This window comes from Strongylocentrotus purpuratus, unplaced genomic scaffold (genome assembly GCF_000002235.5).
Source record: "Strongylocentrotus purpuratus isolate Spur 01 unplaced genomic scaffold, Spur_5.0 spur5_scaffold_14, whole genome shotgun sequence".
In the NCBI taxonomy this organism is placed as follows: domain Eukaryota; kingdom Metazoa; phylum Echinodermata; class Echinoidea; order Camarodonta; family Strongylocentrotidae; genus Strongylocentrotus; species Strongylocentrotus purpuratus.
This window is the reverse complement of record NW_022145599.1, coordinates 35,018,741-35,037,294: the sequence shown is the minus strand read 5'-3', so window position 1 is coordinate 35,037,294 and position 18,554 is coordinate 35,018,741. Positions and strand designations below refer to the sequence as shown.

Below are 18,554 nucleotides of genomic sequence, written 5' to 3'. Positions count from 1 at the left end.
CATGAATATCTTATGTTTGCTGTATTGAGAATAATAATTCCAACAGTGTTCCATAGAAATTGTCATCGGTGCATAAACGTTTGATAAATACAGAACTTTAATCAATAGGTTTAACATTTTTGGTAAAAATGACATTCATATGCCAATGTGCAGATTATATCCCAAAACTGGCCTATATGCCAAGGACACTTTTTCAAGTCGTGATATACTCAATATAGTAAGAGTAAACATGTCAACAAGATGGGCTTAATCAAACTCGCATTTGGTCATTGCAATCGTTCATAAGAGCCAATGATGGATTCAGTGGGCACCGGGGACACGTGCCCCTCACCCTCCCCAAGTGAAGGGAAACAAAAAATAGAATAGTCATTGGCCGATAATATTTTGTTGGTGTGTGCTTGTACGAGGCTTTTTGAACTTGTTTCATCACTTATATGATCATAATTGGGTTTCATATCGATATTACCTTTAATAATACATATCCGTCTTGCGCATGCGTTGTATACGTCTGAAGAAGTGTAAAAACAAAAACTAAAAGTAGAAGAAAATTTATTTCCTTTTTATCCCTCACAATTCTTTTAACAACTTTTAAAAAAAGATAGTTGGTAGCTTATATTTAGCATTCGTCGTATGGATGTAGGATGTTTCTTTCCTTGGGACCTAGTGACGAGTAACTCCATTAAGTACTTGGAATTAATAATGAATGAACTTAAATACTCAGTATACAGTCGGCATGTCTTATTTATTGCTATGTCGGGCAAACGTGGGGCAAGTTTTCAAGTTGTCAAGAACAACCTATGTTTGAAAGTATGCACAAAATATGAATATAATAACTTGATAAAGGACTTCGCATCGTACGTCACGTTATCAAAAAAGGGAGATGCATGCCCATGTCGTGCTGAGAATCTTTGCATTTTGCTAAGTTTATACTTCTCTCATACACTTTGGTTGGAAATCTTATAGATTAGTAGGCAAGAATACAATAAATATCTTAAGTTATTTCCCAGGGATAGGTTTCCTTTAACCATTAAAGCTTCCTGCTTTAACGTAGTACCTGTGTTTATTTTTATTTAATTTCTTCATATTTCCAAAGACAGTTCTTTTCACTGTAAAAAGCCTGCTTTTATTTTCTGTTAATCGATTTTAAGGGACCCATATATTGAAAAGTACAGTATAAGATGTTCAAATAGTGAATTTATTATATAATATTTCACGATATAAAACTACGAAGGTATGAGCAGTGCACAATATTCCTTAGGAGATATTGAAGTTTAAATGACTTGTTATATCAATCTTTTGAATACCTTTCAACAAATTATATTTGTATAGCAAAAATCATATCCTTGAGGTGTGTAGGTATCTTTGTAGTTTTATCTATACCAATAGCGCCTGTATTTTAACCAAGATAAATCTTTTTCATCAAAATTACGTTTTATATCAATGTAAAGCATTATGACATATCGGAATAAAATCACAGAGAGATGAGGTTAGTGACAGAGATTAAGAGTTTTTGTTTGACTCGTAGAGAGATGAGAACGATTAGTGAGCATAAGAGAGGGGAAAACATTGGTGATTAATAAAGTAGAAAGACTTAGGGAGTGAAAATGAAAGCAAATTGTAACCAGAGAGATTTTAGATCTTAGATTTCAGATTTTTATTTGGAATCCAACCTTAATTTTTAGTTGCGATAAATAAATAATGATAATAGATGAAGAGAATTGGAAAGAGGATGGGGAGATGTTGTGGGTGAGAGAGTTCGTGAAAAAAGAGAAAAGAAACTGAAGAAAAGATCGGGGAAGAGTAGATGAGACATAACAAGAACGTCGAAGAAAAATTTCGTCATTTATGAACATCAATTTATGTAGAACATTGCAGAAATCATGAATATGTCATGTATGTCTACTTGTGAATTTAGACGTTAGCAACGTCCCAGTAGTCAAACTATGCAAGGAAACCCGTTTACTTCATAAACTTCACTGTCAGACATTATTGAGTTACTGACTGACTTCTTTTTTTACTTTGGTAATAAACTACGTAAAATGAGCTGTAACAAGTACATGCAGCATTTATCTATATTAATAACCGAATTCTTGTAATGGCCAAAATCAAACTGATTGAATCTTTGCGCAGCACGAAACATATGACTTTTCCGTAGGAGAATCTGAAGATCAGACTATTTACATAAGTGATACCAATCCCTTAGGTCGATTTGACAACAAATCGTCGTTATTTTTCCACCAAAAGACATTTCCAGCCCTTTCGTTTTAACGGAAATTCTAAATCAGTATTATCTTTCAAATGCCATTGGAATTTAACCTTTTCTTTTTTTAGGCCTGCAAATGGGACATAGTACCTTTGGTAAAGTAGAGAGAGAAGCAATAGGAGCAAAATATGACCTGCAAAATTTTAGATCTTAGATTTAGGATTTTTTATTTAAAATCCAACATTAAGTTTTGGTTGCAACTAAGATCTAACTAATAGATGAAGAGAATTTGAAAAGAGATTCGAAGGATTTACTGGTGAGAGAGTTGGTAAAATAGAAGGAAGGAAAGAAGAAGTTGGAGGAAAATGGATGAGATATAGAAAGAACAATAAAGAGACATTTCCTCATTTGTGTAAACGAGGAATAGTTAAGGTTAAACCAACAATACAAGAAAACTTGTAAAAACATGAGAAAATCATTCTTCCTTAAGTATAGGAACATACACCTGCTCCAAAAACCACAAGAACATCCAGACAACGAAGTATCCATTTTAATAGCCTTCCGTGCCAAATTTCAAAACTTTCAAACAGGGCAATGATATTATTACATAGTCATGAATTATTTTTTAAATACTACATCATTGTTTTCCCCCTTCATTTTGTACAATACAATTTTACATGTCAAGAATAACAACAGGCAGTTCTGTTAAATGTCTTTCATAATTCAAGGTTAGCGCATTGGCTCAAATGTGACATGTTTTATAATGTTGTTTTCCACTTAGTTGATTGGTAAATGCTTGTAGTTACCGTGGTCACTGAGGCCTTGCACATCATTAATATCAGGCTTTACCAAAAAAAAAACAAGTCATCACGTTTCATTCTTACATTTATTCATTTATGCAAAACGGGGAAATGTACGCCGCTTCCTTGTACAAATGAAACATTCGTTTAGCCGAAGCTAGATAGTCAGGGAGAGTTCCGAAAAATCCTTCAGTTAAAGTAAAATATTCAGACTTTACCGTTTAACTGGGAAACGAATAAGACAATTATGTTGATGATGTTAAGGACAATAGAGCACCTGATTAAAAAAGAATTAAAATCCGCCAGTAAAGTTGATTAACGAATTTGTACCCATTCTGAGACATACTGACCCGTATTGCAGCCATTAGGCTAAAGTGTACATTTTTTAAATTAAAAAACCGCCATACAAAACACATAATATATATTAATATAACCTGGCAGAAGTTATCAGCAATTTGACATTGTAAAGGTACTGCTTATGTAGCGATATTTGTTCTCCTCCGTTGGTCTCATTTTACATCTTAGAGTGAAGAAAAAAAATAGAAAAATCAAAGAAAGTGTCCTTTGTGACGATGTATGTAAAGAAGCATGGTGAGGAATAGTAAAGCCATTTAAAGTTAAAGTTTGTCCAATTCATTTGCGACCATATCTGAATTATTTGTTCAAACAATCTATATGCCATTGAATGACAGATCTAATAACATTTTATTTTCTGGGTAACGCATTTTGGACGCCATGTTGAAATGTCTTTTACCAGCTTTTTTCTACCGGTGTTCCGTGGCACCTTGAGGTGCTACAAGTCATCGCTAGTGATGCAGCGAGAGATTTTTAAAGTTCTGATATTCCGGGCAACCATCACCTCATACTTGGTCAGCCAGATGCTAAAAGACAGTTATACTCGGGCGTCAGCTAACCCGAAAGTGTGTGTTTGATAACGAAATAATAATAATAATAATGGTGGCTTCTTATATAGCAGTGGCAGATCCAGGGGGCCGAAACGGCCGCCCCCCCCCCCTTTATTGGCGGCGCTAAAATTAAAGACGAAGAAAAGAAGAGAAGAAAAAAAAGGAGAAGAGAAAAGAAAGGAGAAGGGAAAAGAAAAGAAAGAAGAGAAAAGAAACAGAGAGAGAGATAAAAAAAAAAAAAAAAAAAAAAGAGACCACCCCCCCCCCCCCACTCCGGGGTCGGACGGACCGAATTTGTGTTCCCAAAATCGCTTCAAAGGTCATTACTCTTTAGTGAGAAATTTGTAAAGGGGAAAAAATTGTGTATGTCATTTAAATAGAAGCTATATACTCAACAGTCAAATTTTAAATTAACGGTAGGGCCGCTTCACAACTCTTATGTTGCCCTTCATTTGGATTCAGCTCATACCAACTCGCTTGTGCATGTATTTGAACTCATGTTGGTAGTAATCATGGACAGGGGCGGCGATCCTGGGCCCGATAGGGGGACACATCCCCCAGGAAATTTAGAAATATAGCTAGAAAGAAATTATGCGGAAAGAACGTACATATTGGGCTTAAGGATTTTCTAGAATGCATAATTACAGCATTCAACATTGCAAAAATCTCGCTTGGTCGCTACGCCCCGGCCCTCGCCCGATAACACAAAACTTGGGTATGACGTTCCCGGCCGTGATTTATCCATGGTTGGTGTAATTTAATTTCTACTAACCCAATTGTGTGCTATCACTATCATGGTTGTTTCATTTTTCCTTTAAAGCAGGCGCGTAGCCAGGGGCGGTAGGGGTAGTAAGAGGATAGGACGAAAAAGAAGCAGACAAAGAAACATTTATAGATTCAATAGATATGAACTTCGCAATACACAACTATAAAGTTCGTTTCTAAAAACAACAAAAAGAAATCCCGAAGGGGGTTAAAGAGATACATGTATGAATAAACGCATCATCTAAAATTAAAAAAAATACGCTGTTTATTAGAATTACATTCAAGTTTTGTTTGAAAGTTGAATAAATAATGGGTAAAAATTTGATTTATATCCATTACATAGAGTAAGCTTAACTTGATTTTTGTTTACTTCTTCGTTTGTAGGACTCAGTTGGAAACAAACGGAATCATGGTCATCATTATCTGTATGTATTACATATGCTTTCAATCATATGTTAACTGTGCTATTTAAATTTGTTAATTTATTTCATTAGATTAGTTTCGGGCTGTCATATTTTTAAGCAACTTGCTTACAATTACAATCCTTCTTCTTCAAATCATGTTAAAGGGTTAGATGAAATATGATAATTTGACAATTAATCCTCTGATTTTATTCTTAATGATTATAATGTTTTTTTTGCATATTCATGTTTGATTGTCAAAGTATACTAATTGTTATTTTATGTAAAGTTGATACCGAAATTTCTATATTTTATATGGATGCAATAAAATGCAATATTGTGATAATTTAAAGACATGGTCACCTCAACGAATAAGTGTAGGTACACTGGAAGATGAGTTTTTACGTGCCTATTGATGTACAATATTCCTTACGGGAGTGTTCAAGAGTTATATAAATTGAAATATACCTGGCATTATGTAATTAATTAAAATGACATTGGCGCAGCCATTTTCTTTATGATGTGACGTACCAGGCGAACAAGTACATGTATCATGCACCAAGCACTAGTTGGAATTACATATAATTCAATAACAATACCTTTTCATTGATGGAGAATCATAGTTGACAATTTGGTGACAAATCTATAACCGGTGAACAATTGTAACCAATTTATTTAAAAATTAAATGATTACAGCAGTTGTCTATAAATCTTCATCATTTAAAAGTATGTCAAACTTACACCCAAGGAGAGCAACGAATTATTCATGCCATTGTCGTTCTGACAATAGGCCATTTTTGTAATGTAATCAAATTAAATGTACAAATTTTTCTTAAGTGTCTCATTGAAAATCATTTATTAACCTGGTACAAATAATTATATTTCAAAAATAATGAATTAAATAGCATATTTTACGTGTTGTAAGGTAAGACGTATCTTAACTAGCAATAATTAATGCATGCAATTCGATAAAAGCGGGTGAATGAAAATGTCATCACCGCACGCACACACGCACACAAACATTCGTGCTGAGAAACTCTGCATTCTGCTAAATTTATACCTTTCTCGTAATGTACATTTTGGTTTGGAATCCTGTAGATTATTAGGCGAGAATACAATAAATATCTCAGAATACCTTAAAGACCGTCACCACTACTGGGCAAGAAGGGATTAGACCACACAGCGAGCCAGCGAGGTCACTGTGACAGGTGGCTATCTCATTAACTCAGCTCTCATTTAACATAAGAAAAAGAGGATCATGGGGGACCAACAGGCACCGATTGGGGAAGTTTTCTATATAGAGGGAGCAAGTAGCTACAAGTATGGCAGTGTGCCTTTAAGTTATCTCCTGTAGTGAGATTTCCTTAACCCTAATAAGGCCGGGGCATAATGCCCCCCCCCCCTATCGAATTTCTGCCGCTGCATCAAACCCCTGAACCTTTGGCGTGGAAAGTTTTTTCCCTCATGTCTTCAGCACATTTTAATACCAAAAATAGGCGGACCTATGGTTCGGGTGTTAAATGACGAAATACATCACATGTCAATCAAAATATGGAATTCTCACAAATGTGCGTGTGTAAGTATATTGCATTTATATGATCTTTATCAAAATCAATATCATGAGTGATTTATTTCATGTTATATTTCATTCATGATTATACTTATGTAGTATTGGCAAGGCATTATTTTATTCACATAATGAAATACATAAGAAATTAAAAACAATGCAATACATCAGATATTGGTAATTATATTAGAAACTGACGCTTTTCACCCGCGAAATATTGTATAAACTATAGTTTCATATGAAAACAACATGAAGCAAACATATTTGTACCTGGATATGTGTTTATTTGTATGTTTGTATTAGAAACTATTATATTTCACTTGATAAATGTTATTACTAAACTAAAACAGCAATTTCAAATCAAATCTGCCCATGCATTGTTCAAAATCAAGCATTTTTGAAAATATCCACACAACAAAAACGCATAGGCTATTGTAATAAAAATATTAATTAAAACAAATCAATAAACATAAAAAAAATAAACATTTTTGAACCATCTCATTCAATATACGTCAATATATCACCATGCAAATGTTTACATTAATTGGACCTTCCTAGGCCAAGATCTTGGGGGGGGGGGGCATGATGCCCCCCCCCCCCCCCGAGCGTATTAAGACCTCAAATAGCCTGGCCTTTTTAGGGTTAAACCTAGTTTATTTTAGACTCATAGGGAGAGAAGAAAACAATCAGTAAGCAGACTTTTATTTGAAATCCAACTTTCAGTTTTGTTTGCAATAAAGGAATAATGATCATAGATGAAGCGAATGGGGAGATTTGTGTGGTTCAAAGAGTTTGTCGGCATTTATGTAAACGAGTAATAGTTCAGGTTAAACAAACAATAGAAGAAAACTTGTACAAACATCAGAAAATACTATTTCCTTATATATAGGAACATACACCTGCTTCTAAATCCACAAGGAAAATCCGGACAACGAAATACCAATTTCCTTGAGTTATTGATTCATTTGCAGTATAACAGAATAATATTAAAGGTATTTTACGTCATTAATCGTCCGCTGTAAATGTAAATAGACTGCGTCGGAATCGTAAGATAATGTAATACATGTAAAATCAAAAGCTATGATCAATGACTACATAAACAACAATATCAACAGAATACTTACATTGTTCAAACTCAAACTATCGCAAAGCCTTTCAAAACCAATCTTTTGCAATGTCAATAGGCTTTTCGAACCAAGTGTTGAAATGTTAAAACATGACAATGACACTATTACATGATCATAAACCTTTCTCTTTATACATTATAAGAGGGTAGTGAAATTGCCCATATTGTTTACGATCATTAAAAGTGACCATCTTTAGCGATTTTTATTTTAATCTTATTCACGACTTGTTTCTTCATGGTTAGTCTTTTTACGTCTGGATTATGCCTTCAAGCTACCGTATCCATTTCTGGCCATTGTTCTAAGAAGGTATTTTGGGAAGGAAAGTTTATCAAGGAAACTTCATGAACATAAAAGCAGGCGATATGTCTATTTAAACCTTCAGTATCTCTGGGCTTTAATCAATTGTTGTCGAAACACTCCAAATGATGATGAATCGTTCTTGGTACCTTGCTTGTCTTGTATTTGGAAGTCTGGTGCTCGTGGTGCATCATTCCCAAGGTAAGTCTTTCATATACAGATAGTATAGTTGCCATGGTTATTATAACACAGCGTATTTAATTCATCGTTCATCGATATCTACTTCAGATATTATCTTCATTACTTAACCTCGTGGAGGGGTGTTGGCTAAGTGGTAGAGCAGTGGTGTCGTAACCGGGAGATCAATGGTTCGAAGCCAAGTCACTGAGTATAGTTAATAAAGATTAACGTTTTCAAGGTCATTTTTTTACTTTTTACAATATTGGACAGGTGATTATGTAATAAAGATGACGTTACATCGTGTTTACGTCAACGAAACGAAAATAGGGCAACTCATGCACTAACTAACGGTCTTCATAAGAAGTCTGTACGACATTCCGTTGTTGAGATATGATGGTCGAAAAACATGCATGAAAAACAACAAAATAGCGCCTGTAAGGTCACGTGACCACTTTTTCGAAAAAAATATCGACGTCATGATTTGGACTTAAACATCTTGTTATAAAATTTTATTGATTTAGCTCTTTCCACTATTGAGATATTTGCCGAACAAGTTTGCATAAGAGAATGAAAATGAATAAATAATATTAATAAAGAAGATAGAAGAACCTTGACGAAATTAAGCGGTAATCCTATGGATCGCTACGCGACGGATCACTTTATAATAATCTTCTGGAACCGCTCTTGAAACTTTTGTGTAAAGATAAAAGTATTATCGTGTAACCATAAGAAAGTGGAAACCTTTACGCCAACCCTCAATGTATATTCAGGAAGCGAGGTGGTATATATACATATATATATATGTACAATTTCATGATTTATCGATAAACCTACCCCCTCCCCCACCCCACTCTTGCCAACAGTTATATACACCGCTATGTACTTGGGAGTCAGGAGGCATACTATTCCAATCGTCCATAATATGTGTAACTTAGAAGAAAATGTTTATTAACAAACTTTGGGATATATATTACGATATAGGCAGGAAAGACAGCATTCGCCTTCAAGTCTCACAGGCCTGTTGCAAGCAGGATCGGGGCATTCCTTTGTAGAACACTCAGCTGTTCCGTTGTTACAAGTACATTGTGTACGGGTCTCGTTGCCAGACATCTTCGTGCAAAAAAAAAAAAAAAAATTGATAGCAACGATTTATAAATGTTGCTGAAATCGAATGATTTTTTTCTCCTGAGCTTCCGGTTGCTCTGCACCGTGGACCCCACCAAGGGGCCCCTGGTCACTTTTCTGACCTTAATTGAATGCCTAAAACCCCTGAGCTTCCGTGGGCTCTGCCCCCTAGATCCCCGGCAAAGGGCCCTAAGGCGGGCCCCTGGATGCTCATCTGATCTTTATGTTATGCCTAAAACCTCTGAGTTTCATGGGGCTCCTCAATTTTGCCCCTGGACCCCATTTATTTATGCTCCACTTGCTTTGCTCTCTTTGCTCTACCTGATCTTAAATACTCTAGCCCCCCCCCCCACTTTGAAAAACGTTCCGCGGGGCCTGCATTTAACATTAAAGAATGGTGGTGATGCGTATTTTTTTTGCCCCCCCCCCCCTCAAAAAAAGATCGCCCTGATTTATACACTTTGAAAAAAAATGACTAAATGTGTTGGAAAAAATGGCAATTTTTTTTGCCGCTACATCACAGAGATATTACCGATTCAGCAAACTTAAGAATCTCAAACCTATAGTCATATAACAACTCTCGAAAATCCTTTCTCATCTTTTCTCCGATTTCATTCAACTTTCACCAGTCTGCTTCCTTGATTTTTCTGCTTTCTTTTAGAGAAGTTTGCCATCAAAGTTGGATTTCCCTTTAACCAAACCATTTAACCACAGTGTGTGCATTTAAATTTAAATTCGATATTGGATGGAGCGAAATATTAAATCAAAATCTTACGACTGATTGCATGCTGTATTAATTGATGTACCGATTATAATTCATTATTGTTTACATTATTTCAACGAAATCTTACCTAATCTAGCCTGCATCGTAACGTAGTATCTAAAATACCTCTTCGTGTATACGTCTTAGAACTTAGGATGCATTAATTTTTGGACAAAAATAAGGAGGACATTTAATGAATTTGTCAACCGAAACCCATACAACTGTATGCGAATTAAAATTTAGCTGTTCTCTGAATATTTCAATGGTTAGTGATTATTTACGGGAAAACTACACGCTATAGACTTCATTCTTCAACTTTTGTGATTTGCTCACAACCTTCTCAACAAGTGCTTCCGTCCTTTCCTTTCCTCTCCTACTCCAGTTTTACCTTATTGTTGGTGTAGGAACAACGAAAAAAGTAGTCTCGTATGAATTTCATTCAACGTTAAAGGTACTGTATCTCATTTGCAGCCAACATCAAATTCTGTAGAATGAAAAAATCATTCCATTATCATCTCTTTCCTTTCATTTCCATAATTCCTCTAAAAGCCCTATGAGCGGGTTCTATTGACGAAAGAATATTTTAACAGCCTTTTTCACTTTTGATCCTCCCACCGTAAAATGAATGTATTCATACGTCTACTAGCGTATACCGGTAGGGAAATTGGTTCAAAGTATCCATTTCCAGCGCATAATTACCCAGTATTATTTATTGGGAAAATGTTTATTTTATATATTTTAATCATGTACATGTATCAAAATTTGATATTTTCAATTGAAATAATGAACCAATATTGGGATTTTTACACATCATTTTCGCAAGCATTGTTCTCTCAAGTGAATGTGATTTTTCATATATGCTTTTGAATGTAATGTGAAAATGCTTTATACTATGAAACTTATTACTGATTTAATAGACTCTCTGCCTCATCTGTTTTTCAACTCTTTGAATCTACATAAATCAATATTTTACTCGTGCCGTAACTGTGTCTGTAAATTTGTATATATTATGGTTTTTGTTTTATTTTCTATAATTTTTGTTAAATTGCTTAAGTAAACCATATAATATTAACAAAGTTTTAATGGTCAGTGATCTACATTTTGCATGGCTATGAACTTCTCAGTAGCCCCTCCGCGTATCTCCATTACTTTGTTGTTCATGTTCTCAATCTTTTCATTTCTCTGTATTTTTTCTCAAATTATTGTTAATATTTGTCATAAACTTGTATAATATAAATAATATTTTGAAATTATAAAAGAATAATACCATTATTGAGTTGATTTGAATTGAACACTATAACCTAATTATTCGGTTCGAAAGGGCGAAGAAAAAGAAGAACTAGCAATATTTTGCTCTTTTAATTATTCCTTCATTTTTCTTTCGGAAATTAGAAGCTTCGTTTTGCTATAAAGAGCATCTGTGTACTGTTAACTTTCACGATTTTTCTTGTTGTTCTTATTATTGTTTGTACATTTCAATGAATAAATATATTTTTGGTAAAGTACTCCAATTATTGGAAAATTTGATCAATTGATATAAATTAGTCAATTCAAACTTGGTCAGCTTAAAAATATAAATCAGTCTTCCGTCGAAAATATCCATGATTACCATACTAACACTATTCCCATGATTTATATCCGTTTCGATCGATCTATTTTAATTCTTTTTTTATTTTAGAGTCCATCAGCATCTCATCCGGCGAACCCAGTTACCCTTGTGTTTATCGTGGAATACCGTATCTTCACTCCGAGGTGTGGCGCGTTGACGAATGCACAACCTGTTCGTGTGATAACAGCAGTATAACATGCGTAATTGAATCTTGTCAACCGGTATTCTGCGTAGAACCCCTTAAACTGCCAGGAGGATGCTGCTTTATCTGTCCGTACGGTAAGTCTTCTGATAGCCCCCCCCCCACTCCCACCCGCCCTCTCATTAGACCATACCTATGTTGGAATGTGTCGCGAATTCACTAGTAAAATACATAAAAATACAAGTAAAATACGGCCTTGTCAATTATTACTGTGTTGCGAATCTGGGGTTTCCAAGTTGATCCGGGGGGAGGTAAAGGAAATTATTGCTATCTCCCTCTATGTTCCTCTCTAACCCCCCCCCCCCCCTTTAAATGTTCTGTCTGTTTATCTACTTATTTTCTGCTATATTCTCTTATTTTTGCGGGCCTCTCTTTTTCAAGTTCTTTTTCAAGTGTTGCGAATGTTTTCAGTTTTTCCTAATGTTTGAACTTTCCCGTTGCACACAAACCGTCATTTCGACTGCATTATTATTAGGATTAAAAATCGGTGTAAGCTATAAACTTATTAAGACCATTCATATAAATGCCATGGGCGCACTGTTTATTTTGTCACTCTCACATTTCTACGCTAAAGACCGCCCAAATTGCTCGCTAACGCAGTATTACATCACTAATAACACCTCTTGTGAAACAGGCATATAAAACTGATACTTTGACAAATTCATATCAGATACGCCAAACGCAAATGTATCAGCATCAAACGTTTATACACCCTTCCCCCCCCCCCTCTTTGCTACCTCTTTTTGTGTATCATCATGATAATTATTACTAGTCATCAAATCTATTTCTTAAATCTTGATTCATACCAGACGTGACCGTGCGTGAAGTTACACCCACCATACAAGTTAAACACAAGACAACTATCGGTCACACAACACTGTTTCTTGCGGTAGAAGTCAAATTTAGAGATGCCCAAGACACGACAGGAGTGAGCGGCGAATCTCTCTGGGAGTTGTCTGCCTGGATTGCTCTTGTAAACATTTCTCACAGGTATGTGATTGTAACATCAGATGAAGAGTCATAAAACCTGTGCCAAAAAACAAAAAACAAAAATTCTTGTATTACTCCAATATACTTTTTATTGGCTACTAACAGCATTATCTCCTAAAGGTTTTAATTGAAACCTGTCTATTAAACGTAAGTTACCTTGCTTTTATGTTGGAATTGATGTTTTAATTATATATATCATTTCAAAATAAAACTTAAATTTTTATTTATGTTGTTCTCCTTTTTGAATAACTTGATGAGACGCAGGGACAGATCCAGGGGGGCACAAATCCCCCCCCCCCCCCCACAAAGCGAATTTGCGGCTGGCATGATTGTCAAATATTCGGTACCCCCCCCCCCCCCCTCAAAAAAAAAAAAAAAAAAAAAAAAAAAAGTGCTTTGTGCTCATTTTTGCATTCACTTTGGTCACTCGCAGTCACACCAAAATAGGTTTCACCGAGCAAGTTCTCAATGCTGGTCAAGCATCGCAGTAGTACATCAAAGGAGATCAATTCATCTTTCGGGACGTCGTGTATCCCTTCGTAGCTCCCGCATCTTTAATGTGCGACGAGGCCGAGGTCTGTGTTGAGCTTAGACGTGGAATAAATGCAGTAACAACCGATGGTCGTCCTTTCAATTTTGACACACCGTTTATTGGCTGCACTTCACTGTGTACTGGTAGGAAGTATGCCAAGCTATGGAGGCCCGGGGTGGATGGGCGAATGGCAGGGAAGGGCCGCGGTGGACACAAGGCTTATCGGATGGGTTAAATATCATCAGTGCTAACATTGTTTATATGGGCATGAGCCGTTTGACCTTAGGGGAGGGCCCGGCCCCCACCCCCACTCAGTGTTTTTTAGGGTACGCATATGCATGTTTCCTCCTTTTGAACACACCCCCTAAGTCCGGTGTGTAAAGTCAATACGGGCCAGATTTGTGTGTACTACGAGCCGGACTCTGGTGCGTAAAAAATATCCCTTTACCGGACATTTTGGTAACACGCATGGTATCCCTCCCTACACAAAGGGGGCCGGGGGGAGGGGGTACTGTGATGGAGGCATGGGGTTTTTGCATTTATTCTCTACACTTTTGGGGGAGGGGCTAAAGGCGGATCTACGGGGGGGGGGGGGGAGGGGGTGCATGTGCATAGAAAAATGCCATCATGTGTTCAGACCCACAGAGTATCCGCATCGTCATTGGGTCAACCCCCCCCCTCCCCCCCCCCTTACCAAAAAGCTCGAGAAAAAAAATCGCCACTTCGCGGCTCGTGGACGACGCTCCACATCATCATTGAGTCACCCCCCCCCCCCCCGCCTTAGCAAAAAGCTAGATCCGCCCCTGCAAAGCCCCCCCCCCCCCCCCTCTCCCCTCTCTCTCTCTCTCCCTCTTTCAAAAACCATAGTTAATTGACCCGGTAGCAATAGCTAACTATGTCATTACTCTCACTGTGTAGGACGTGACTTATTCCCTTGTCCGGATAAAGAAGGAAAACATTTGCACAAAGATGTCTGGCAACAAGATCCGTGTACACAATGTACTTGTAACAACGGAACAGCTGCGTGTTCTACAAAGGAATGCCCCGGTCCTGGTTGCAACAGGCCTGTGAGACTTGAAGGCGAATGCTGTCTATCCTGTCCATATCGTAAGATATATCCTAAAGTTTAAGTTATACAAATTATGAAGGATTGAAATATTACGCCTCCTGACTCCCAAGTACATAGCGGTGTATATAAATGTTGGTAAGATTGGGGTGGGGGTGGGGGTAAGTTTGAACTTCCAGGTTTGTTTATGTGTTGACATTTAATTTACAAGAGATAAATCATGAAATTGTACATATATATATATATATATATATATACAGGCGCGTACGCGGGGGGGGGGGGGGGGGGGGGGGGTTAGGGGGTTAACCCCCCCCCCCTTTGATATTTGTTATGTGTGTATTTTTAAGAAAATCCCCCCTTATGGCTGACCTCCCCCCCCCCCCAACGAAGACTGACTGAGTCGTTGCGATTTTTTTTGGGACAAAAAAAAAAAATCCTCTTACCCCCCCCCCCCCCGCTTATTCAGCGGCTGGCAGAGTCGTTGCGAAATTTTCGGCCCGATTTCAAAATGTTAACCCCCCCCCTTGAAAAAATCCTGCGTACGCCCCTGTATGTATATACCACCTCGCTTCCTGAATAAGAATTGAGGGTTGGCGTAAAGGTTTCCACTTTCTCATGGTTACACGATAATACTTTTATTTTTACACAAAATTGTCAAGAGCGGTTCCAGAAGATTATTATAAAGTGATCCGTCGCGTAGCAATCCATAGGATCACCGCTTAATTTCGTCAAGGTTGTTCTATCTTCTTTATTAATATTATTTATTCATTTTCGTTCTCTTATGCGAACTTGTTCGGCAAATATCTCAATAGTGGAAAGAGCTAAATCAATAAATTTGTATAACAAGATGTGTAAATCCAAAACTTAACGTCGATATTTGTTTCGAAAAAGTGGTCACGTGACCTTACAGGCGCTATTTTGTTGTTTTTCATGACTGTTTTTCGACTATCATATCTCAACAACGGAATGTCGTACAGACTTCTTATGAAGACCGTTAGTTAGTGCATGAGTTTTGTTGACGTAAACACGATGTAACGTCATCTTCATTACATAATCACCTGTCCGAAATTGAAAATAGTGAAAATGGCCTATAAAACGTTAATTTTCATTAACTTAGTAATTGAATATAATTTTGACATCACATTTATATTACTCATATAACTCATCATGGCAAATAATCTGACAAACAAACAAACTTCAATAATACTAACAGTTTTAAATAGCGCCCTCTCAATTTTTCGAAATGAACATTTTGAATTTTTGTAACTCATCAATTATTTGGCGGGTCCGTACCCTTTTTCAAATGTTATTAGGTCAAGATATGCGCTTTCCAAAAACAAAAAAGAAATTTGAGTAGGTTTATGCAAAGCGAACACTTCAAACATCGCCGAAGATGACGTTCTTTGAAAAATACAAAAAATATGTTAAACTTGTTATTACTCTGAAACTGTTATAGCTAGCCCATGGAACTAATCAGAAACATATTAATGATCACTAATCACAATAACAGATGAGGTTTTCAAAAAGTAATGGCCCAAAAACATAATTTACCTTTCCTTTCGAAGCTCCCGGCACGCATGAATGAACATGATATCTGCTTTATAATTAGGCGTTAAAAAAAAGATAATGTATTGCCCTTTGCTACCGTTTTTACCGTTTAAAAAAAAAAGTTTAATGAATATGTGGGGCTTGTGCTCCACCCCTAAACTAAGTTACACACAGGTAAGGAAAAACTGCGCCATCAGTTGTACCCATGCTTTGCGGTTCGTAAAAACACCTCACACCTCAGCGGCTGTATAAAAGCTGCAACACAAACGGGCTACCTTGACAGCTTCAATTAAGCATCGTGCGAGGTGAAACTAGCGGCTTCGTTTAATAAATAGACCAAACTGATGCTACGTAAAATCAGCACAGGCAGGTGGGGGCACAATTGAAGAAAAAAATTAACAACTTGGGCCATCTATAAATATAAATTGTCTATGTTCGCCTCTGACAATATTTAGCTAGACGCCTTCATCCTAGAATAAAGTCTTTTAAATGATCCACGGACATTTCTTTACATTTATTATGACGAGGATCCATGTTGAAACCCCGATGAAGAATTATTACCTAGATTTCAAGTGCATAGATACAATCCTTAATTAAAGGCCCACTGCACTACTTGTAGCTACTTGCGCCCTCTTACAACAAACAATGCCTAATCGGTGACCATTGGTCCCCCATGATCCTCTTTTTCTTATGTTAACTGAGAGCTGAGTTGATGATATAACCACCTGTCCAGTGACCTTGCAGGGCGCTCTAATCTCTCCTGTAAACTATGGCAGATAAGCTTTAAAGGATATGCATGAACATTACCTGTAGTTAGCGTGAACATTATCTGTAGTTATTTTAATTATTGTTATCATTATTATTGTTATTGTTATCAATGCAGCTATTTATTCATACAATAAAACTTATGTTATATCTTTTAAAATCTAACTTTAATTTCTTACCTTCTTTGTCGACCATAGAATCTCCCGACAATTCCGATTTATGGATAACACTGGTGATATCAACCAGTGTTCTCGTCGGTGTAGTAATCGTCGCCCTGACCATTGTTTGCTTGCGTCGTCGGAAGTAATTCGAAACACCGACTGATTGTAATGCCCACCAGATGATTTCGACAGAATAATTTTGTAATGAATTCTTAAACAGAAAACTTCATGTTTCTGTGTTCTGTATTTCGTTGAGCAAAAAATTGTATTTAAGACCTACTATCTCGGCAAAAAAGACCAGTTCGTAGATAGCACATAATAAAAATGACCCCAAATATCCACAGATCTTTTACCAAAAGAGTCATTCCACTTCGCGCATCTTATAATAATCACCACCAAAGTCAAAAATGTACTTCATAAATACCTTCTGTTCGCTGTCTTGAAAAAAGGATTTACAACAGTATTTCATAGAATTTACCGTTGGTGCATAAATTAATGATTGATACAAAACTTGCATCAATTTGTTGTACAATGTTGGTACAAATTACATTTGTCTCCCAATGCGCAGATTATACCTACCAACTGTCTTATTGCTCAGGATTTTTTTTTCTTCAAAGTCGTGATATATTAATAAGGAGTAAAAGTAAATCCTGTCAACATAGTGTATTTATTTAAACTCACATTTGGTCATTCAAATCGATCAGAAGGGCCTGTGGTGGCTTCAGATATTACCGGGTACACGTGCCCCTCCCCCTTCCCAAGTAAAGATAGAAAACAAATAGAAGAGTCATGGGCCGATAACTATTTTTTTTATGTGTGCTTGTAAGAGGCTTTGTAGAATCCAGCCCCCTCCCCCTCTGTGAGAAAATCTTGACTCCGCCACAGAGGACCAGAACTCCAGATATGCCTATCGAGGTCCTTATTGGCAAGCTATTGATGGTAAACTCGATGTTTATCTCTCTTGAATTCATGAGATTTGCTGAGACTTGTTATTTTGGACAAACCCATTTAAACTACGATGGCTGAGACTTCCACGATATCAGATTAAGGTAATTTCTATGTCCTCCATCTTTTTTAAATGTGTGACAATAAAACGACGTGTTACGTAATCAGAACATGATTTCTATGGGTAAGGTATTATAATTGCCCCCTGGCTGGTTTTCCGAAATTAGCTACGATCGGGTTGTAAATCTGATGTTCCCAAACATATTTCATCACTTATATCATCATAATTGGGTTTGATATCAATATTAACTTTAATGATACATAGGCCTATCTGTCTTGGGCATGCGTTGTTTACGTCTGAAGAATTGTAAAAACAAATACTAAAAGTACAAGAAAGTTTATTTCCTTTTTAACTTTCAAAAAAATGAATAGTTGGTAGCTTATATTTAGGTTTCGTCGTATGCATGTAGGATGTTTCTTTCCTTGGGACCTAGTGCCGAGTAATTCCATTAACTTGGAATTAATAATGAATGAACTTAAATACTCGGAATACATTCGGCATATATTATTAATTGCTATGTCGGGCAAACGTGGGGCAATTTT

The 18,554-nt window shown here is 36.6% G+C and overlaps 1 long non-coding RNA gene across 1 annotated transcript; it reads left to right on the top strand.

Moving 5' to 3' along the window:
* Positions 1-11,815: 11,815 nt before the first annotated feature.
* Positions 11,816-18,325, top strand: LOC115923668. Its single transcript, XR_004064039.1, has 5 exons — positions 11,816-12,021; positions 12,754-12,934; positions 13,368-13,609; positions 14,385-14,573; positions 17,043-18,325. It is a non-coding gene; the product is annotated as an uncharacterized LOC115923668 (long non-coding RNA).
* Positions 18,326-18,554: the final 229 nt, after the last annotated feature.